Genomic DNA, 21,467 nt, shown 5'->3' with positions numbered 1-21,467 from the left:
GCTAAACCAGGTAGTGCCACGAAGTGGGCCATCTTGCTGAAGCGGTCGACTGTGACCCAGATGATATTCATTAGGGATGTGAATCGTTTTTCAACGATTAAAATTATCGTCCGATAATGTTTATATCGTCTTAAATCGTTATAGAACACGATACAATAGAAATTCTAACGATTTATCGTTAAAAATCGTTAAATCGTGTTAGTGCGCACTAACTCGAGTTAGTGCGCACTAACTCCCCGTTAGTGCGCACTAACTCGATTTAGTGCGCACTAACTGAAAATGATACAAATAAACACTTTCCAGGTCACTGAAGGTCAGTTAGGAATGAATATGTGTTCCTATTGGCTGGCTGCCCTCTTATCTATTGATATTACCAAGGTTACCACTGAGGTGATGGTTGGGGGGATGGGAAATGGAACTGGAAGCTAACGAACACCAACAGAAAATGAAACAAAGTGTTCACACTTCCCAGGTCAGTAAAGGTCACTTAGGAATGAATATGTATGTATGTATTCCTATTGGCTGGCTGTGCTCTTATCTATTGATGTTACCAATATGGTTGGGGGGATGTGAAATGGAAACAGTTGGAAGCTTGACAAAAAAGTAATGTAATGATCAGCACTCACGTGACTAGAACTTGTTTGTTTATTATTTTTGTTAGCAGGCACCTGAAATGCTAGTGCATGTTGAATTTGCCAATCACTGTGCATTTTAGAAAGGTGGTCCTGGCTGGAACTGTACACAGTTCAAATATATGTAATTGATTGTTGGTAAGTGTATTTTTTAAGTAGCCACACTGGCACCAGTATGTTTACTTTTCCTCCTACTTAACTCACTAGCTCAGCTTTGTAAGAAGGGCTTCTCTGCTTGTGTGTTGTTTTTGTTTGGTGTGAGGAGAGCAGAAACATCAGATCTTTATTCAATCTACTACAGTCATCTCTTACAGTGCCCTATCCCTATTAATACCAGGAGTGTTGTGATCTTCCTGCACACAGTGCCCTAACCCTGATACCAGTCTGAGACAGCTCCCTCCCTGCATTACTAGTGAGAGGCTGGCTTCACAGACAGGGGGGGAGCTGCCTGACCCTCACTCCTGACTTCCCCCATGTCCCAGCTAGTGAATGGTGTGTGGGTGAGGGGGGGGGGAGGATGGTGAAGTCTGAGACAGCTCCCTCCCTGCATTACTAGTGAGAGGCTGGCTTCACAGACAGGGGGGAGCTGCCTGACCCTCACTCCTGACTTCCCCCATGTCCCAGCTAGTGAATGGTGTGTGGGTGAGGGGGGGGGGGGGAGGATGGTGAAGTCTGAGACAGCTCCCTCCCTGCATTACTAGTGAGAGGCTGGCTTCGCAGACAGGGGGGAGCTGCCTGACCCTCACTCCTGACTTCCCCCATGTCCCAGCTAGTGAATGGTGTGTGGGTGAGGGGGGGGGGGGGGGAGGATGGTGAAGTCTGAGACAGCTCCCTCCCTGCATTACTAGTGAGAGGCTGGCTTCACAGACAGGGGGGAGCTGCCTGACCCTCACTCCTGACTTCCCCCATGTCCCAGCTAGTGAATGGTGTGTGGGTGAGGGGGGGGGGGGAGGATGGTGAAGTCTGAGACAGCTCCCTCCCTGCATTACTAGTGAGAGGCTGGCTTCACAGACAGGGGGGAGCTGCCTGACCCTCACTCCTGACTTCCCCCATGTCCCAGCTAGTGAATGGTGTGTGGGTGAGGGGGGGGGGGGAGGATGGTGAAGTCTGAGACAGCTCCCTCCCTGCATTACTAGTGAGAGGCTGGCTTCACAGACAGGGGGGAGCTGCCTGACCCTCACTCCTGACTTCCCCCATGTCCCAGCTAGTGAATGGTGTGTGGGTGAGGGGGGGGGGAGGATGGTGAAGTCTGAGACAGCTCCCTCCCTGCATTACTAGTGAGAGGCTGGCTTCACAGACAGGGGGGAGCTGCCTGACCCTCACTCCTGACTTCCCCCATGTCCCAGCTAGTGAATGGTGTGTGGGTGAGGGGGGGGGGGAGGATGGTGAAGTCTGAGACAGCTCCCTCCCTGCATTACTAGTGAGAGGCTGGCTTCACAGACAGGGGGGAGCTGCCTGACCCTCACTCCTGACTTCCCCCATGTCCCAGCTAGTGAATGGTGTGTGGGTAAGGGGGGGGGGGGAGGATGGTGAAGTCTGAGACAGCTCCCTCCCTGCATTACTAGTGAGAGGCTGGCTTCACAGATAGGGGGGAGCTGCCTGACCCTCACTCCTGACTTCCCCCATGTCCCAGCTAGTGAATGGTGTGTGGGTGAGGGGGGGGGGGAGGATGGTGAAGTCTGAGACAGCTCCCTCCCTGCATTACTAGTGAGAGGCTGGCTTCACAGACAGGGGGGAGCTGCCTGTCCCTCACTCCTGACTTCCCCCATGTCCCAGCTAGTGAATGGTGTGTGGGTGAGGGGGGGGGGGTGGATGGTGAAGTCTGAGACAGCTCCCTCCCTGCATTACTAGTGAGAGGCTGGCTTCACAGACAGGGGGGAGCTGCCTGACCCTCACTCCTGACTTCCCCCATGTCCCAGCTAGTGAATGGTGTGTGGGTGAGGGGGGGGGGGAGGATGGTGAAGTCTGAGACAGCTCCCTCCCTGCATTACTAGTGAGAGGCTGGCTTTGCAGACAGGGGGGAGCTGCCTGACCCTCACTCCTGACTTCCCCATGTCCCAGCTAGTGAATGGTGTGGGGGTGAGGGGGGGGGAGGATGGTGAAGTCTGAGACAGCTCCCTCCCTGCATTACTAGTGAGAGGCTGGCTTCACAGACAGGGGGGAGCTGCCTGACCCTCACTCCTAACTTCCCCCATGTCCCAGCTAGTGAATGGTGTGTGGGTGAGGGGGGGGGGGGGAGGATGGTGAAGTCTGAGACAGCTCCCTCCCTGCATTACTAGTGAGAGGCTGGCTTCACAGACAGGGGGGAGCTGCCTGTCCCTCACTCCTGACTTCCCCATGTCCCAGCTAGTGAATGGTGTGTGGGTGAGGGGGGGGGGTGGATGGTGAAGTCTGAGACCGCTCCCTCCCTGCATTACTAGTGAGAGGCTGGCTTCACAGACAGGGGGGAGCTGCCTGACCCTCACTCCTGACTTCCCCCATGTCCCAGCTAGTGAATGGTGTGTGGTAAGGGGGGGGGGGGGAGGATGGTGAAGTCTGAGACAGCTCCCTCCCTGCATTACTAGTGAGAGGCTGGCTTCACAGACAGGGGGGAGCTGCCTGACCCTCACTCCTCCGGGGTATTGTGATCTTCCTGCACACAGTGCCCTATCCCTGATACCAGGGGTGTTGTGATCTTCCTGCATGCAGTGCCCTATCCCTATTAATACCAGGAGTGTTGTGATCTTCCTGCATGCAGTGCCCTATCCCTATTAATACTAGGAGTGTTGTGATCTTCCTGCATGCAGTGCCCTATCCCTGATATCGGGATGTGTGCAAGAAGATCACAACACCCCCGGTATCAGGAATAGGGCACTGTGTGCAGGAAGATCACAACACCCCCAGTATCAGGAATAGGGCACTGTGTGCAGGAAGATCACAACACCCCTGGTATTAGGGATAGGGCACTGTGTGCAGGAAGATCACAACACTCCTGGTATTAATAGGGATAGGGCACTGTGTGCAGGAAGATCACAATACCCCTGGTATCAGGGTTAGGGCACAAGTTCTAGTCACATTGACTGATCACATTACTTGTTTTGTCAAGCTACCAACTGTTTCCATTTCCCATCCCCCATATACTGTCAGTAGGAAACTTGGTAACATGAATAAATAAGAGGGCAGCCAATAGGAATACATATTCATTCCTAAACTGACCTTAACTGACCTGAAAAGTGTCAAATTGTATCATTTTCAGTTAGTGCGCACTAACTCCCAGTTAGTGCGCACTAACTCCTGTTAGTGCGCACTAACTCGGAGTTAGTGCGCACTAATCGGAAAAAACGATTTTTAACGATTTTTTAACTAAAAAATCGTGCCTAAGACGATTTTCTTGCCCTGCCACACGATTTCTATCGTTAAGACGATATGGAAAACGATTCACATCCCTAATATTCATACCTCCAGAAAGGGGTAGATCAACTACAAAATCAGTAGCAATATGCGTCCAGGGCTGTTCCGGAGCTGGAAGCGGTTGCAGCAATCCCCACGGTTAGCCAGAAGTAGGTTTGTGCTTGGCACAGTTGGCACAAAATGCCACATAGCAGAGTGTATCTTCCTTGATAGTTGGCCACTAATAATACTTCTGTAGCTTCAGCAGGGTATGGCGTTGACCAGGATGGCCAGCCAGCTTGAAATCGTGCGCCCAATAGAGCACTTTCTTTCTGAGATGCTTTGGCAGCGGGCACAGAATGAGTAGCTGCTAAGACGACTTTCTTCGGGTCGATTATGTGCTGCGGCTCTTCTGGAATATCCTCCAAGAGAAAAGAGCGTGATAGGGCATCAGCTCTGGTGTTCTTGTCACCGGGGCGATATTTGAGCACGAAGTCAAAGCGGTTGAAAAGTAAGGATCATCTAGCTTGTCTATGGTTAGGTCGTTGCACATGGCAGAGATACTCTAGATTCTTATGGTCCGTAAACACAGTAATTTGATGTTGAGCGCCTTCGAGCCAAGGCCGCCATTCCTCGAATGCCAACTTAATAGCCAGGAGCTCTTTGTCACCGATCCCATAATTCTTCTATACCAGAGAGAAACGTCGTGAGAAGAAAGAGCAGGGACGTAAGGACTTGGAATCTCCAGTCTGGCTCAGAACAGCCCCCCACACCGACATCAGAGGCATCGACCTCTACGATGAATGGCTTGTTGGGGTCTGGATGACATAGGCATGGTTCCGTGGAAAAGGCAGTCTTTAAATTTTCGAACGTGGAAATGCCTCCACAGACCATTTAGAAGCATTGGCCCCTTTCCGGGTCATAGCAGTCAAGGGCACCATTAAAGAATAGTTCTTTATAAAGCTTCTGTAGTAATTGGTGAACCCCAAAAATCATCTCAGGGCCTTCAGGCTGGTAGTTTGGGACCAATTCTTGATACTTTCCAATTTTTGGGGATCCATCTGGAAGCCATCTTTAGACACAATATAGCCAAGAAAAAGCACGGAGTCTTTATAGAATTCGCACTTGGATAGCTTGGCGTAGAGTCGGTGTTCTTGGAGTCTTAGTTGATCTTGCTTGACGTCTTCTAGATGAGTAGACAGATTCTGAGAAAATTTCAGGATGTCATCTAGGGACACTATGACACTCTTGTACAACAGATCCCGCAAAATGTCATTCATCATGTTCTGGAACACAGCGGGTGCGTTGCACAGGCCGAAGGGCATTACTAAGTACTCAAAATACCGTCTCGAGTGTTGAAAGCCATTTTCCACTCATCACCATTGCGAATCCGGACTAAGTTGTAGGCCCCCTTCAGGTCAAGTTTCGAAAATATCTTGGCCCCCTGAAGCCGGTCAAAAGGCTCTGAGATTAAAGGCAGGGGGTAACTCTTTAATCGTAATCTCATTCAGACCTCGATAGTCAATACAAGGATGTAAGGTTCCGTCCTTCTTCCCCACAAGAAGAATCCTGTGCCGGCTGGCAACTTTGAAGGTCTAATGAAACCTTTCTGTAAATTCTCCTCGATGTACTCGGACATAGCCTTATTCTCTATTGCAGAGAGTGGATAGACACATCCTTTTGGAGGTTCAGTGTTTGGTTTCAGCCGAATGGCACAGTCATAAGATTTGTGTGGAGGGAGGATGTCAGCAGCTTCTTTGGAAAACACATCACTGAATGATGCTTATTGAGGCAGCAGTCCTGCCATCACTGGAGTTGTAGGCATGCAGAGAACAAGAGAAACTTCCTTGAGGCAACTGCCATGACAACCTGGGCCCCAGCGGGAGAGTACCAAGGAGGACCAGTTGAATTGAGGCTGATGCAACTGCAACCAGGGTAACCCCAGAACGATAGGGTGCATGGCCTTCTCTAACACAAAGAAGGGAATTGTCTCCGCATGGAGGGCTCCGGTGTGAAGAGTCACTGGTTCAGTGCAACACGTCACATCCCACGTCCTCTTCCATGATCTGGTGGATGGAGGTTTGTGTGTTTATCCAGAAGGCCTGCTATGTGGGGAAAAAATGTATTTTGTTTCAGTGGTGGGCCAAGGAGGTGCCATCCTTTTGGTTGTGGAGGAATGCCCTTCACCATCTGATGCAGATGGAAAATTTGGCATCCAGATCCTCCCCGTTGCATCGCCGGAAATTTTTGAAGATTTGGGATACATATATAAAGACATTAACACACCAATCCAGGAGCTTAATCTTAAACGACTGACTGTGGCACCTTCTCCTATTAATGGACGGGTTGGTCCAAGGAACGGCTTTGCACCCTACTAGTTTCTTGGCCTTTCTTCCGGGTATAAGGAGATTTTACATGTTGATCTGAGGACAAAAAAACAGGGAAGGGAGGGGGGTGGGAAGGGACGGGAGGGTCTAGTAGAGGGGGGGTGAGGGAGGGCAATCTGAAACTATACGTTATATTAATATGCTTGTAACCTTTCCATGTTTGTAAACTGTTATGACGGCTTTTAATGAAGCCGAATAATGGTATATAAAACCTGATAAATAAATAAATAAGGATGATGTTAAAAATCAGTTTGTCTATGCTAGTTGTATTTGTTACACCCCTGGGGTGCATAAATGTCCATGCATCCCGGGAAATATGCTTTCTTTTGCTTAATAAAAATTGTTGAAATATTAAAAAAAAATATATATATATATATATATATAACAGAAAAACATTCTGTACAGTGGGGTACAAGCACAACAATTATTTCTACAGGCATTTATTTTTTATTTAAAAATACTTTTATTACAAAACCATATTATTCAAAAACACTCATTAGAAAAATTGCTTTGAGATCTTTGCACATTACTTTAATTGAATGTCTCCTTTACACCATTAATTCATGATTACCATCCAGATACAGTTCTACTATACTTTAAAAACATTCATACCCATACACAATTCCATACACAACCATTCATTCTAACACTTCAGTCATAAAAAGTACACATTAATCTCCCACTTATAATACAAATCAGTATCTCACAATGTTTTAACATATTCTTAGAACAAATACATCATACATTTCCCATTCCCCTTGTTGCGAGTTTACGAGTCAACATTCCAGTGGGACAATTTTTACGCCTGCGGCGCTTATGTGACAATACTATGGAGTACAAAAGACAGGCTATAACGATGAGCAATACATTTTTATCTAGAGGATATCCTAAGAAAGCAGTAAAAAAAGGCCTACAAGCATGGTTTATACACAAACCGTGATCTTTTGCTTCAGACTCAGCATCGGTCTTCGATAGACCAACCAGTATGTGTCCTTCCTTTCTCATCCAGAATTCATCAGATACAGGGCATTATTTTAAAACACTGGCAGGTACTCACTTTACATAGATCGCTACAGGTCAGGTCAATTTTTGCACGCACTAGGGGGCGTAACTTGAGGGATTTATTAGTGTTGTCTGTATCGTATGATGAGTCATCTAATACTAGTGTTGGGCAGTATAGTTGTGGCAAGTGTTCAGTTTGTAAGCATGTTTTGACTGGCCAAACATTTGTTCATGTATCAGTTCCGTTTCAATATCAATTCAGGGGTTGCTTTGACTGTGATTCTCGCTGTGTGATATATGTAATAATGTGTCCTTGTTCCAAACTAATATCAAACCAAATCGCTAATGTCCCAAAAATTTAAGACGGTATACAAGTGTCAATGCACAACATCATATTAGATTTTTTGGTGAAAGACCTCATACAAAGCATACATTCGCAATGCTAATTAGCACCAAAGTATACCAACAGTATAATCATGGGTCTGTGATATAACATTCAACTTTTTTTTTATTTTTTTGCTAAAGTGAGTGCATGGCCCGTTTTAGACCCGTATTTCATTCTGCAAAATAGCACTTAATAGAGTCGAGAAACGCCAAAAAGCATGGTCGTGAGGTCATATCCAAAGCCAAGCCCGACACGGACCGCGTTTCGGCTTCACGAGCCTTCTTCAAGGGCTGGAAATCTGTGACAGTGCGGTAATAGCATCCTAAAGCTGGTAATGTTTCTCCATTACATTGGACATACGATTTTGCCTGTCCGTACACGAATCATTCAGCACAGGAGTTGCATCCGTACGAACAAGATGAAGGCACCCCTGGTTAAGCACTGGATTGATTGCGGACATAGAATCAAGCAAATAAAATTCTGTGTCTTGAAACAGCTTCATTGTCCTAGAGGCGATAATATTTCACAGGTGCTAAGACAACATGAACAAAAGTTCATTTTTCAATGGCAAACATTGGCACCGCAAGGGCTGAACTCGATGATTGAATGGGAGGCATTCTTATAAGTAGTTTCTCTGTGAAGTCCCATACAGCTCTGTTTAAAGGGCTGGTGTAAGCAAGTTGAACTAGGTTGTTCCCTTCATTAGTTTAAATGCATGGTTGGCCCAAGGAGAGTTGGGCTATGGGGAGTTCTGTTAGGCTATTGGACAGTTTTCTAATCTGAATAGATGTACTTAAGGCGAGGTAAGATAGGTGGGTTTTACCTCGCTTTGAAACTAGTGAATGTCAGCATGCTGAAGATGAAACAGATCTAAGGAACAAACAAGTTGGACTGTTGCGGTAAGATTAGTGCAGTGCTTGGTTTTGTCTATGCAGATTTGTGGTGGATTTAACATATACAAATGAATTTATATTACTACTTTTCTAGGCAAGTTAAGGTTGAAGATGAAACAGATCTAAGGAACAAACAAACAGGATTGTTGCGGTAAGATTAGTGCAGTGCTTCTTAAGGTTTTGTTCATGCAGATTTGTGGTGGATTTATGTTTAAACATTTTTATTGGGTTTTATAAAAGAGAACCATACAACACAGGGGGAGATTGGATTCAGATCTCCCCCCACAGATGAACCCAACAAAGTACAATGATATTCCCCCTCCAGGACCTCCCCCCCCCCTCCCTCCCCCCCTGCCCAACCAACCCCCCTCCCCCCCTGCCCAACCAACCCCCTTCCCCCCCCAAGAATATACAGTAGCAAGAATAATGGGGAATCATGTGAGGAAGCCCCAGAGGCATGGCCCACAACAGAGAACTAGCCAGGCTTCGCCAAACTCGGATCAGTCATTCAGTACCAAACTCCTGGCGCGGTGAGGCAACTGTTGAAGGTAGGGACCCCAGGTCGTAGCAAATCATCGTCGACGGCCAGGAGATCCCCGAGCTTCTAAACTTTCCATTGTCATCATGGCATGGAGTTGGTTCCGCCAAGTCCAAAAGGACGGAGCATCCGGGGACTGCCAATTCAGAAGAATCGTCTTTTTCCCCACCAGGCACGCCTTTTGGAACAGCAAGCGCGAGCCCGGATCTCTAACTCGGAGAGGCGAGATGCAACCGAATAAAAACCACAAGGGGGAAAATGGCAATGCCACATCAATCAGGTCTGCTAGATAGTCGGCAATCCTGCGCCAAAATCTGCGGACCCCAGAGCATGTCCAGAAACCGTGTGACAGGGTTCCCACTGTACCCGGGCATCGAACACAAAATGGTGAGGTAGCCACAGTCAGTTGGTGGGCTCTTTGGGGAGAGATATAGGCCCGCGTCAAAAACTTGTATTGCATCTCCCTATAATACATGTTATTAGAGATCCGGGCTATGCGCCTAAAACAAACTTGTATGATAAAACCCGTGAGTTGAAACTCACCATCCTTGTGCCAGCGCTCTACCAAAAGAGTGCAAACATTGACCTGTGTGTGTCGCTGAAGGGCCTTATAATAGTGAGATAGAGATGGGACTGCTGGTGCCCCAAAATGAAAGATAGCATCTATAGTCTTGTACGTGGCTATGTCCTTAGTAGCCGCGGGTAAGGATTGGAGATAATGATGAACTTGTAAATAAGGGAACACATGAGAGGGACCCAAGTCATAAAGGTTGCTAAAATCAGTAAACTGCATTAACACTCCCTCGGTCGTCCATAGGTGGCCTACATAAGTCACCCCCTTGGCCTCCCAAATCCGGAACATAGTAGACTGGGAACCCGGTTGAAACTCCACATTCCCCCTGAGAGGTAGCAGATAGGCACAACTAGTAGGAATATTCAGCATCCGTGCGAGACGGCACCAAGACTGTCGTAGCGGTCGGATGACAACTGAGTGTTTGAGAATCACGGGGAGATTACTCGTTTTCGCCTGCAAAACATAAGAGGGAGACAGCGGATACAGCATGGTCCTGTCTAAGGACAAGGGAGCATAATGTGAGGTGCCCTGTAACCAATTGCGGATAAGCCGCATGTTACAGGCAAGATTGTATTTGGCGAGGTCAGGCACCCCTAGTCCGCCCCCCCGCCAGGCATTCTGCAACCACCGAAGCGGAAGCCGAGACCTCCCCCCCCTCCACAGAAACCGACGCAGGGCGCCCTCGATACGGACTAGATCACGCTTCTGAACAAGGATTGGTAAATTCTGCAATAAATAAAGCCACTTGGGGAGCAATATCATTTTAAACAGGGCAACTCTTCCCGCTACGGAGAGAGGGAGAGACCTCCAAGTAGTAAGAGTGGTTTGAGTGAGCTTAAGTAGTCGGGGCACATTAGCACTGTAAACCAAGTCGGGATTCGAAGGAAGAGAGATCCCCAAATAACGAATAGAGGCACCCGCCCATTGTAACGGAAAAGCATCTCCCCAAGTGTCTTTCAAAGTGGGCGGATAAGCCAAGGCAGAGGACTTAGCCTCATTAAGCCAAAAACCGGAAAAGCTCCCAAAGGTGCCCAATAAGTGCAAAAGGGGGGGGGGGGGGGGGTAAGGACGAACGGGGACTAGTGATAAAAAGGAGTAAGTCATCGGCAAAGGCCACATGTTTAAAAATCCCAGATTCCATACGAATACCTCGAATCTCCGGAGTGTCTCCAATAGCATGTAGCAGGGGTTCCAATTGGAGCACGAAAAGAAGAGGGGAGAGCGGGCATCCCTGTCTAGTACCCCGTCCGACCCCAAACTCTTCCGACTGAGAACCATTAGCCACGATGCGAGCCCGAGGGGCGGTATAGAGCAATTGAATAGCCTGCAAAAAGAATCCCTCAAAACCCATACATTGCAACACATAAAATAGATACCGCCACTCCACCCGGTCGAATGCCTTCTCGGCATCAAAACTAATAGCGAGATATGGGAGGGACATGTGTTGGCTCATAAGCATAGCCGCTAAAAGTTTCCGAATATTGGACAGTGCATATCTTTGGCGTACAAAACCCGCCTGATGTTCCCCCACTAAAGAAGACATATAAGTGGCCAGTCTCTCCGCCAAAATCTTGGCCAGCAGTTTATGATCATAGTTTAGTAGCGAAATTGGACGATACGATTCTGTCAGCAAGGGGTCCCTCCCCGGCTTAGGAATTAAAATAATGTGAGCCAAATTATCATGAGCAGGGAAGGAACCTCGCTCAACCAACTCCGTAAATGCCAATGCTAGAGGTTGGGATACGAATTCCCGCAGTAATTTGAAGAATTCTGCAGAGTAACCATCTGGGCCCGGAGCCTTAAAATTTTTCGAACAATGAATGGCCACCGAAACTTCTGCCTGGGAAATGGGAGCACTAAGTCTTTCCTTCTGCTCATAAGTCAACTGGGGAAGGGACAGATACTCACAAAACTTCATACATACTTCCGAGTTCCACCCTTCAGAGGCGTAGAGCGTGGAATAGAAATCCCGAAAACTCTGTAAGATAGGGGAAGTATCCCTAACCACCCTCCCGGAGGATGAGCGGATGGCCGGAATATATCGGCTGGTCCTGGAGGACTTGATGAGGTTGGACATCAGCCGTCCCGCCTTATTACTGTACTGGTACAATTTAAACTGATAATATAGATAACTCTTCTTCGCTCGTTGGTGGAGGAGAGCATTGAGAGCGTGTTGGCGAGCTAGATAGATATCTTTATCTGCCGCCAATTTAGAATGAACCCAAGCGACTCGGGCGTGACGCGTCTGCGCACGCAGGGCAAGAATGCATTTATCTAGAACTCTACGACGCTGAGCAGTATAGGATATAATCTCGCCGCGCAAAACCGCTTTAGCGGCATTCCAAAATAAAAGGGGCTGAGACTCGTGAGTTTGGTTATTAGCCACAAAGTCTTTCCATTTAAGTATGAGAAAGTCCTTGAACTTCTCATCCTGAGCTAGATAATAGGGATAGCGCCAGATTCTTGACGAGGCGGTTGGGGGTCGAAAACGAAGCTCCAGCCACACCGGGGCGTGATCCGAGACAACTATGCTCTCAATGCCCGCCTCCAGCACCCGATGGAAAGCATGAGTACTCACAAGAAAGTAATCAAGTCTGGCATAGGAGGCATGTGCCCTTGAGAGGTGCGTAAAGTCCCGCTCCGTCGGGTGCAACGTCTTCCAGACATCAAGTAATTGTAGTTGGGATTCCAACAAAGTGGGCCCCAGCCCGACTCCCGCATCCCAGCCACGGCACTGGGAAGCGTCCACCCGAGGGTCGCGAACTGTATTAAAATCCCCTCCAACTATCAAAATGTCTGACAAATATGGCAGTAAATGCGTAAAAAGCCCACGGTAAAAACGTGGGTCATAAGTGTTGGGTGCATACAGATTACAAAATACCACCGGACAATTAAATAGGTCCGTTACCGAAATGATATATCGCCCTTGGGGATCCTTTATTTCCTTGTGGATGGTAATAGGAAGTTGTTTGTGGAATAATATAGCCACCCCCGCAGATTTAGTGGAAGCCGAGGCATACCGTACTTCTCCCACCCATGCCCTACGAAGCTTTACATGTTCGTCGTCCGTTAAGTGGGTCTCTTGTAAGAAAGCCACCTCCGCGGACTGTCGTTTTAATAGGGAAAGCACTTTTGTGCGTTTGATAGGCGAATGTAGGCCGCACACATTCCAGGAGATTAATTTCGTGGAATTACTCAAGATATACAACTAAATGAATAGAGACCATAGAGTATGTGGAGATGAAAGCAGGGCAGGCCCTCCCAGCCGAGGCCTCCCCATTATGCAGCCGAGCTCCCAAATTCAGGCGAATCACCTGCCTCATCTGTGAGCCATCTCGCGTTAATGCAGTACTCACTGCCATCTCCCCTACATGAAAACCCCCCAGCTTAGCGAGTCCATCCTCTGCCCATATCCCCCAAACTTCCCTCCCCCCCCGAAAACCCCCCTCCCTCTCCCCCCTCTCCCCCTCACCCAAACCCCACCCTCCCCCTGACACCTGTGGTGTTCTATACCCAATACCCCACTTTCCCGCCATCAGTGCCTTCATTAAGAAGACTGGAGATCCGTTAAGACATGAACAGGTCCACCCCAAATGTAAAGTAACAGAAACAGCTCAGAACAGCAACTACCCACAAAAATTAAGAACTTAGCATCAACAGGACGCACACATAGAGAGTCTCATCCAAATAGAATGCACACACTACAACTTGGGGACCACAGTTAGTCACCGGACGCAGCTGAAAAGAGAGAGGAAAAGGAGAAAAGAAAAAAAAATGTGTAGGGACTATGGGAGTAAACAGGTTCAGGCAAACCGGCCCCCCAATGGCCTCTAGGAGTTTGTGCCGGCCAGGTGCAAATTGCAAAATAAGAAATACATAAAATAAAACGCATAAAGGAGACCCCAAATGTCAGGTCCGAATTAGTCCTCCCCAGAACTGGAGTGGAAGCCCCACTGCCGCAAAACATATTCAGGCCCGATATGGTCTCTGCTAAATTTGTCCTGTCCCCGCTCCTTGGACATGAGCTTGAAGTGAAGAACAAGGGTCCATGCACCGTGGAGGGGCCGAAAAAGAGAGAAAAAAAACCAAAACCCTGGGCAGTGTACCATCAGAACAGAAACCAAACCGTCCATAGCCAGGAAAGCTGGAAAAAATAGCACTCCATGACTTCGAGGAAAAGTCTGCGTCAAAAGGACACACAGGTACTGGGCCACTACCAAACAAAAGGTATACTCCTGGTCAGTTAGGCCACCATCCGGAGCCTGTCTCTAAATGTGAGAGAAGAGGAAAAAAAACCAAAACAAAACACAGGGTCGTTGTGCAAGAAAAAAAACAATCTAGACCCCGATGGGCCACGAGGTGTCAGCGCCGGTGACTTAATATAAAAAAAACCACGTCCCATAGTACCCCCCCCCCCCTGCACTGGAATGAGGGGCTCCACTACGGCCAGGCTTAAGGAGTCCCAGGAATAATCATGTCTACCTGACCTATCTCCGCTCCTGTGACCGTAAAAAAAAAAAAAAAAAAAAAATCAGAAGAGCAGATCCGGCCCTCAGGAGCAAATAGTGCAGAAATGGTAAACTCCACGTTGTCGGGTGCATACGTGGGAAACGCCGCCGTGCCAACGATGCACGAAAATACACTTGGCCTTCTTGGGGCCCTCTCAGGGCATTTTGGCGATGAATTGCTGGGCTTGATCCGGTGAGTCGAAGATATGTGCCGTGTCGGCTTACCACAACCTAAGACGAGCTGGGTAGAGAAGAGAAAAATTTACCCCTCGATTGTGGAGAGTTGTGAAGATAGGCGAGAAGCGTCGTCGAGCCTCGGAAACCGCGGAGGAGAAGTCTTGAAAAATCCGAACGGGCTTGCCTTGATAGGTCAGCGATGTTTTGTTGCGAGAGGCCCGCCAGATCTCGGCTTTGTGTGCCGAGTTTAGTATTTTGGCGATAATCAAACGTGGCCGGCCCGAGGCCGCAGGTCGTGATCCCAATCTATGGGCCCTCTCTACCACCAACGTGCCACTGAGCGCCGGCAATTCTAGGGCCTCTGGTAACCAAGCTTCGAGCAGGGAACACAACGTTTTCTCCGCAATGTCCTCTGCAAAGCCCATAAAGCGCAAGTTGTCCCACCTGGCCCTATTTTCTAAGTCTTCCACCTTCTGTGAGAGCGCCGTGATGAGCTTCTCGTGATTTGCCACATTTCCCGACATGGCTGCGGCGCCGTCCTCCACCCCCGACACTCGCGTTTCAATTTGCTCTAGACGGGGCTGCAAAGCTGCAATAGAGTCTTGAACCTCCCCCAGTTCTGCATGGAGCAGTATCCATTTTTCGTCCAAGGCCTCTTTAATTGCGGCCTTAATGTCCGTTATAGTTAGGGCCGGGGGATCGGAGGACGACTCACCCGCGCCCGCGTCTGCCATTTTAGAGTCGGGAGCCCGCGGTTTGTCCTTTTATCTCCTCCCGCCCTTAGTTGTCATCACCGGCGAGTTCTTGCACCAGGTGCGGATAGAGGACATGCACTTAATACCAGGTAGCGTACAAAAAAAGAACAAAAAGCGCGTTTCTTGCTGCGATGTGCCGCGATGGATGGGGTGGGCCTGAGGTCCGCACGTCCTCACGGCTCAGCACATCACGTGATCTCCCCTTTTGGTGGATTTAACATATACTAAACAAATTTATACTGCTACTTTTCTAGGCAAGTTAAGGTTTTGAGAGTCTATACGCTGAAAACCTGAAGGTCTATGAGAACAAGTTGTAGGAGTACATGGGTGAGCAGTGAGATATTTGGAGTGGTAAGATTAGTGCGATGTCATTTTCTATGGCAATTCTCTCTGCGCCTTGCTTCTCCTGGCTTTAACAGCTTCTCTCCCCTCCTCTGCTGGGGCTCGTGCGGTCGGCGCTGCTCACTCGGGGCAAGAGCCCGTTCACCTTCCTCAGTGAACCGTGCAGAGGAGGCGCCAGCGGGAACAGCAAACAAATATTAAAAAGAAAGTAAAGGGAAAAGAAAAAAAAGGACTGACTCCATCAAGGGAATCCTCCGACGCCACGCGGTGAGTCAGCCGCGCCCCCTGAGAGGCTTTAGGCCTATCAGAAGGCACGCCAAAGCCCTTTAAATTTGTGATCCTACCGGAGGCGTCGCGCGCCCGAAGGAGCGCAACCTAAGGGGCCTGCCCCTTAGCGCGCCCCTTGGAGTGCCCCAGGTCCAGGGCCTATCCCTCTCTCAGTCAACCATTACCTCGCCGCCTCTATGTGACAACTTTCTATGTGTGCCCCTTAGGGATGTGAATCGTTTTTTGACGATTTAAAATATCGTCCGATATATTTTAAATCGTCAAAAATCGTTAGGGCCACGATACAATACCAATTCCTCCGATTTATCGTCAAAAAATCGTAAATCGGGGAAAGGGGGAGGGCAGGAAAACCGGCACACTAAAACCCCCTAAAACCCACCCCCGACCCTTTAAATTAAATCCCCCACCCCAAATGCCTTAAATTACCCTGGGGTCCAGCAGCGGTCCATAGCTAAATCGGGGGAAGGGGGAGGGCAGGAAAACCGGCACACTAAATCCCCCTAAAACCCACCCCCGACCCTTTAAATTAAATCCCCCCCCCAAATGCCTTAAAGTACCCTGGGGTCCAGCGGCGGTCCGAAACGGGCCGAAAACCGGCACACTAAATCCCCCTAAAACCCACCCCCGACCCTTTAAATTAAATCCCGCCCCCTCCCAAACCCCCCCAAATGCCTTAAAGTACCCTGGGGTCCAGCGGCGGTCCGAAACGGGCTCCTGCTGTTGAAGCGTGTTGTCTTCAGCCGGCGCCATTTTGCAAAATGGCCGCCGCAAAATGGCGGCGGCCATAGACCAACACGATTCGACCGCAGGAGGTTGCTTCCGGACCCCCGCTGGACTTTTGGCAAGTCTTGTGGGGGTCAGGAGGCCCCCCCAAGCTGGCCAAAAGTCTCTGGGGGTCCAGCGGGCGTCCGGGAGCAATCTCCTGCCGCGAATCGTTTTCCGTACGGATAATGGCGCCGGCCATACGCGTATGGCCGGCGCCATTTTCCGTATGGAAAATGGCGCCGGCAGGAGATCGACTGCAGGAGGTCGTTCAGCGAGGGTTCCGGACTTCCGCTGAACGACCTCCTGCTGTCGATCTCCTGCCGGCGCCATTATCCGTACGGAAAACGATTCGCGGCAGGAGATCGCTCCCGGACGCCCGCTGGACCCCCAGAGACTTTTGGCCAGCTTGGGGGGGCCTCCTGACCCCCACAAGACTTGCCAAAAGTCCAGCGGGGGTCCGGAAGCGACCTCCTGCGGTCGAATCGTGTTGGTCTATGGCCGCCGCCATTTTGCGGCGGCCATTTTGCAAAATGGCGCCGGCTGAAGACAACACGCTTCAACAGCAGGAGCCCGTTTCGGCCCGCCGCTGGACCCCAGGGTACTTTAAGGCATTTGGAGGGGTTCGGGAGGGGGGGGATTTAATTTAAAGGGTCGGGGGTGGGTTTTAGGGGGATTTAGTGTGCCGGTTTTCGGCCCTTTTCAGACCGCCGCTGGACCCCAGGGTACTTTAAGGCATTTGGGGGGGGGATTTAATTTAAAGGGTCGGGGGTGGGTTTTAGGGGGATTTAGTGTGCTGGTTTTCCTGCCCTCCCCCTTCCCCCGATTTAGCTATGGACCGCCGCTGGATCCCAGGGTAATTTAAGGCATTTGGGGGTGGGGGATTTAATTTAAAGGGTCGGGGGTGGGTTTTAGGGGGTTTTAGTGTGCCGGTTCACGATTTTAACGATTTTCACGATATTCTAAACACCCAAACGGCAACGATACGATTCCCTCCCCCTCCCAGCCGAAATCGATCGTTAAGATGATCGAGGACACGATTCACATCTCTAGTGCCCCTAGTCCAACTGCACCTACGCAGCCCATAGACTGACTTTCCACAGATTGCTAGTACCTCGTTCTCTTACTCTGGCCCGTTGGTAAGCCCAGGGTCAGTTCTTCACCCCCACGGGTTCCACCTGACGCTACTTGACGGGTGCTACTTGACGCGCTCCAGCTCGGCCCTCAGAGGTCCATTCACCTTTCACCCCTCTGCTCTCTTCGATCCAATCTACAGCAGTCACCTAATCTCCAGCAGTTTTCCAACCGGCCTCCAGCACTCAACCAATCTGCATCAAACTTCCATCCAACCAGTTTCCAGGACTCATCCATTGCACAACAAACATCCAATCAACCAGTTGTCCATCACTCGTTCTATCCTCAACAAACTCCCAACCAACCAGCCTCCAACACTCATCCTAAAAAGTCTCCTACACACATCGTACCATTCTCCAACACTCATCCTTCCAGCCTCAAACTCTCATCAAACCTCATCATCCGGTGCTCATCAACCTCTTCATCCTCATCCCAGAAATTAAGACTCAGTTTTCTAACAACCAGATCACCGGTCACATCAAGCCTCAATGCCTACTGGTCTCCCAATATCAATTCTCTATCAAAGGACCATATTCTCTGGAAAACCTTCCTTGATTTCACGTCCACCCACCTACAAATCCCTCATCCCCATCATGATCTCCCATCTTACACAGACTCTTGGCCTAGCTCTTTTCTCCTTGATTTTGTTCAACGCCCAATCTCTTACCAAGAAAACACTAATACTCAACGACCTTCTTCTGGACACAAATCCGGTCTTCTGCGCCATAACTGAAACATGGCTTAAACATACGGACACTGCATTAATAAACCAACTTCCAACTCAAACCTACGATTTTTTCTCCATTCCCCGACAGAAAAAAAAGGGGTGGGGGTATTCTCCTTGCTGCCAAAAAAGAGCTGAGACTTACACAATTCCCAATCTACTCACCTACAAAAATTGAAGCCAGCCTTTTCAAATCAGACCTTCTGCAAATCCTTCTAGTCTATGCCCCCCCAGGCCTTCTGGACGCCGATGCCTCACCCATTCTAGAATTAATAGCAACACATATAAATCTGGAGTCCCCAGCCATTATACTGGGAGATTTTAACTTACATGTCGACGGCCCTATTTTATCAACAAACTGCGAAACATTCCTAAATGCCATGTCTGCCATGGGATTCAAGCAGATAATCAACAAACCCACCCATAGAGCAGGTCGCACTCTGGATCTCATTTTTGTAAACTCAGGCATCTCACACTCGGCACCACCCGTATGTAAACCAGTCCCTTGGTCAGACCATGCATTAATCTCTACCACGTTTTCGCTGGCACAAAAGAGCAACAAACATGACCCTCAACCTCAATTTACCTACAGGAAACTTTGTTCCACTGATGAACTACACAAATACCTTGTCCTTGAACTCCCTCTCATAGATATCTCTACTCCTGACTTAGCCCTCCCCTCCTGGTCCAATATCACAGTATCGGCTAGGGATGTGAATCGTTTTTCAACGATTAAAATTATCGTCCGATAATTTTAAATTTGTCATAAATCGTTAAAGAACACGATACAATAGGAATTCTAACGATTTATCGTTAAAAAATCGTTAATCGGGTTAGTGCACACTAATAGAAAATGATACAAATTGACACTTTTCAGGTCAGTTAGGAATGAATATGTATTCCTATTGGCTGGCTGCCCTCTTATTTATTGATGTTACCAAGGTTCCCACTGAGGTGATGGGTGGGGGGATGGGAAATGGAAATGGTTGGTAGCTTGACGAAAAAAGTAATGTGATTAGTCAATGTGACTAGAACTTGTGCCTATCCCTGATACCGGGAGTGTTGTGATCTTCCTGCACGCAGTGCCCTATCCCTGATACCAGGGGTGTTGTGATCTTCCTGCACTCAGTGCCATATCCCTGATACTTGGAATGTTGTGATCTTCCTGCACACAGTGCCCTAACCCTGATACCGGGAGTGTTGTGATCTTCCTGCACACAGTGCCCTATCCCTGATACCGGGAGTGTTGTGATCTTCCTGCACGCAGTGCCCCATCCCTGATACCAGGGGTGTTGTGATCTTCCTGCACTCAGTGCCATATCCCTGATACTGGGAATGTTGTGATCTTCCTGCACACAGTGCCCTAACCCTGATACTGGGAGTGTTGTGATCTTCCTGCACGCAGTGCCCTATCCCTGATACCAGGGGTGTTGTGTTGCAGGAAGAACACAACACCCCTGGTATCAGGGATAGGGCACTGCGTGCAGGAAGATCACAACACTCCCGGTATCAGGGATAGGGCACAAGTTCTAGTCACATTGACTGATCACATTACTTTTTTTTGTCAAGCTACCAACTGTTTCCATTTCCCATCCCCCATATATTGTCAGTGGGAACCTTGGTAACATGAATAAATAAGAGGGCAGCCATAGGAATACATATTCATTCCTAAACTGACCTTAACTGCCCTGAAAAGTGTCAAATTGTATCATTTTCTGTTAGTGCGCATTAACAATGGTTAGTGCGCGCTAACTTCCTGTTACCGCGCACTAACTCCCATTAGTGCGCACTAATCGGAAAAACCGATTTTTTAACTAAAAAATCGTGCCAAACACAATGTTCTTCTCCTGCCAGACGATTTCGATCGTTAAGACGATCGGACACACGATTCACATCCCTAGTATCGGCAGCAAACAATCTCTGCCCACTGGCAACAAAAAAACTTAAACACAACGCCTCGAAAAGACAACCATGGTTTAACGAAGAACTTCAAAAACTTAAACAATCCTTGCGACAGAAAGAAAGTAAATGGCGTAAAGCACCATCACCAACCTCCCTCTCCGCATACAAATTCGCCCTCCACCTATACAAGAGCTCTACTTTAAAAACAAAAAGGGACTTCTACGCTCACAAAATCCATCACCTTATTTTCGATTCAAAAGCCCTCTTTACTTATGTTTCAAATTTAACACAAATCAACTCTCCTGACATTCCACTCAACCAAGCATAAGAAAAAGCAGAGGAGTTGGCCCTTTTCTTTAGTAATAAAATATCCAACCTTCAAACACAGCTGAAGTCTAATACCTTAGCGCCACCCAGTACATATATCCATCCCATCAAAAACATTTCCCTACAATCATTTGAACCCATCTCAACTTCAGAGACCCAATCAGTATTGAAGAAAATGAAACCGTCCTCACATCCATTTGACCATATTCCATCCAAACTACTTCTGCTAATACCAGATACCATCTCCAAAGCTCTGACAGACATTAGCAATTGTTCTTTAGCCCAAGGAATCTATCCAGATGACCTGAAAACTGCCTCCATCAAACCTCTCTTAAAAAATCCCAACTTAAATACCAAAGATCCTACCAACTTTCGCCCAATCTCCAACCTCCCTTTCATAGCTAAGGTAATGGAAAAATTAGTTAACACCAGATTATCAGACTACCTGGAAGACCACAAAATATTATTCCCTTCTCAATATGGCTTCCAAAAATCTTTAAGTACCGAATCACTTCTCATATCCCTGACAGATTACCTCATCATGGGCCTCGATAAGGGTCATGCCTACTTATTGATCCTTCTCGAACTCTCGGCCGCCTTTGACACTGTTAATCACTCCCTCCTTCTAAATCAACTAGCAAACATTGGAATAACAAGCACAGCACTTGCCTGGTTCAAATCATTCCTGGGGAACAGAAGATACAAGGTCAAAATACACAACAAAGAATCTCAGCATTATCCCTCCTCGCTAGGAGTCCCGCAGGGCTC

This window comes from Rhinatrema bivittatum, chromosome 14 (genome assembly GCF_901001135.1).
Source record: "Rhinatrema bivittatum chromosome 14, aRhiBiv1.1, whole genome shotgun sequence".
NCBI lineage: Eukaryota > Metazoa > Chordata > Amphibia > Gymnophiona > Rhinatrematidae > Rhinatrema > Rhinatrema bivittatum.
Note: the sequence above shows the minus strand (reverse complement) of the source record.